The sequence below is a fragment of the Grampus griseus genome (genome assembly GCF_964374135.1).
Source record: "Grampus griseus genome assembly, chromosome: 4".
NCBI classification, from domain to species: domain Eukaryota; kingdom Metazoa; phylum Chordata; class Mammalia; order Artiodactyla; family Delphinidae; genus Grampus; species Grampus griseus.
The window spans coordinates 59238443-59241258 of NC_138997.1; the positions used below are offsets into that span (position 1 = coordinate 59238443).

General features: G+C 39.1%; 1 pseudogene across 1 annotated transcript; it reads left to right on the plus strand.

The window, feature by feature from the left end:
* Nucleotides 1-374: 374 nt before the first annotated feature.
* On the plus strand, nucleotides 375-1921 carry LOC309821409 (heterogeneous nuclear ribonucleoprotein A3-like; annotated as a pseudogene). Its single transcript has one exon. The product of its transcript is annotated as a heterogeneous nuclear ribonucleoprotein A3-like (transcript).
* The last annotated feature ends 895 nt before the right edge of the window (nucleotides 1922-2816 follow it).

Genomic DNA, 2816 nt, shown 5'->3' on the forward strand with positions numbered 1-2816 from the left:
TTCCATTGAACCATATTTCTGTTTTTGTGCCAGTACCATAGTGTTTTGATTACTGTAGCTTTGTAGTATAGTCTGAAGTCAGGGAGCTGATTCTTCTGGCTGTTTTTCTTTCTCAAGATTGCTTTGGCTATTTGGGATCTTTTGTGTTCCCATACAAATTAAAATTTTTCTTTTGTTCTAGTTCATTGGTAATTTGATAGGGATTGTGTTGAATCTGTAGATTGCCTTGGGTAATATAGTCATTTTGACAATATTGATTCTTTGAATCCAAAACACATTATATCTTATTAGTGGTACCGGGAAAACTGGACAGCTACATGTAAAAGAATGAAATTAGCACTTTCGGAGTTGGAAGAGGCGAGTCTGGTCTCAAAATGGAGGTAAAACCGCCACCCGGCTGCCCCCAGCCCGACTCCAGCTGTCGCTGCCACCACTGGGGGGAGGAGGGCCATGATCCAAAGGAACCAGAACAGTTGAGAAAACTGTTTATTGGTGGTCTGAGCTTTGAAACTACAGATGATAGCTTAAGAGAATATTTTGAGAAATGGGGCACACTTACAGATTGTGTGGTGATGAGAGACCCCCAAACAAAACGTTCCAGGGGCTTTGGTTTTGTTACTTACGCTTGTGTTGAAGAGGTGGATGCAGCAATGTGTGCTCAACCACACAAGGTTGATGGCATGTAGTGGAACCAAAGAGAGTTGTTTCTAGAGATGATTCTATAAAGCCTGGTGCCCATCTAACAGTGAAGAAAATTTTTGTTGGTGGTATTAAAGAAGATACAGAAGAATATAATTTGAGAGACTACTTTGAAAAGTATGGCAAGATTGAAACCATAGTTATAGAAGACAGGCATAGTGGAAAAAAGAGAGGATTTTCTTTTGTAACTTTTGATGATCATGATACAGTTGATAAAATTGTTATTCATAAATACCACACTATTATTGGGCATAATTGTGAAGTGAAAAAGGCCCTTTCTAAACAAGAAATGCAATCTGCTGCATCACAAAGAGGTCGTGGAGGTGTATCTGGCAACTTTATGGGTCATGGAAGAAACTTTGGAGGTGGTGGAGGTAACTTTGGCCGTGGTGGAAACTTTGGTGGAAGAGGAGGCTATGGTCGTGGAGGTGGTGGCAGCAGAGGTAGTTATGGAGGAGGTGATGGTGGATATAATGGATTTGGAGGCATTGGTGGTAACTATGGTGGTGGTCCTGGTTATAGTAGTAGAGGAGGCTATGGTGGTGGTGGACGAGGATATGGAAGCCAAGGTGGTGGATATGGTGGCGGTGGTGGAGGATATGATGGTTACAATGAAGGAGGAAATTTTGGAGGTAACTGTGGTGGTGGTAGGAGCTATAATGATTTTGGAAATTATAGTGGACAACAGCAATCAAATTACGGACCCATGAAGGGGGGCAGTTTTGGTGGAAGAAGCTCGGCAAGTCCCTATGGTGGTGGTTATGGATCTGGTGGTGGAAGTGGTGGATGTGGTAGCAGAAGGTTCTAAAAACTCAGAAGAAAAGGGCTACAGTTCTTAGCAGGAGAGAGAGTGAGGAGTTGTCAGGAAAGCTGCAGGTTACTTTGAGACAGTCGTCCCAAATGCATTAGAGGAACTGTAAAAATCTGCCACAGAAGGAACGATGATCCATAGTCAGAAAAGATACTGCAGCTTAAACAGGAAACCCTTCTTGTTCAGGACTGTCATAGCCACAGTTTGCAAAAAGTGCAACTATTGATTAATGCAATGTAGTGTCAATTAGATGTACATTCCTGAGGTCGTTTATCTGTTATAGCTTTTTCTTTTTCTTTTTCTTTTCATTACATCAGGTATATTGCCCTGTAAATTGTGGTAGTGGTACCAGGAATAAAAAATTAAGGAATTTTTAACTTTTCAATACTTGTGTAGTTCAGTTTTTCTACATTTTAGTACAGAAACTTTAACAAAATGCAGTTTTGAAGGTGTTTCCTTGTGAGTTAACAAGTAAAGAAGATCATTGTTAATTACTGTTTTGTATGAATTTTGCTAAAGTTAACTGTAAAGAAACACCTGCTGACTTGCAGTTTAAGGAGATCTATTCTCCCCATTTCCAAACCATGAAATGAATGGGCTCTGACATGTGGAGAGAATAGATATTTGTATGTTTGCAATGTGTGTTTTAGATAATAGAATTGGGTATTTAAATTAGCATATTTGCGAATTTAATAGCATTAAGATTTACTTCAAATGAAAAATCTCAAAATTCCTATTTGGTTTTTGTGCATTTTTTTTTCAAAATGTAATCATATGATTTTAGTGTATTAGCTTTGCTGAGAGTCCTAGCTGTGTTTAGAACATCTCCATTCTACATTCACCTTGGTCACATGTGAACTGCTGCCATAGTTTTATTTGGGTGTAAAGAATGTCTCCTGCCCTCTGTTTAAATTCTGGAAAGGGATAGTGAATGTTTTCCATTTCCTCCTACCTTAAGAAACATTCGTAAAATCTTCAAAATACAGGACCACTAAGCCTGCTCTATCTGAGCGAATTAGTGGCTACCTTTTTTTTTTTTGCCCTTTTAAAGCACAAGAGGCCCATAAATCTTCAGTTATTTACCTTGGTTTAATATATATTTTGTTGATACAAGCTCTCAGAGCAAGAGAATAAAAATCACGCATTGTTGAACCGTTAACTGGCTGGCATGCTTTCCTGTTTGTACCCTCTGCATTTTACTGGATGAAACCAAGGATAGTCTAGATATAATCATCCCAAGTGATTACTGCAGTAGAAGTGTAGCACAGTTGCTTAGTACAAACAAGGTTTTCACTTCCTCAAGACC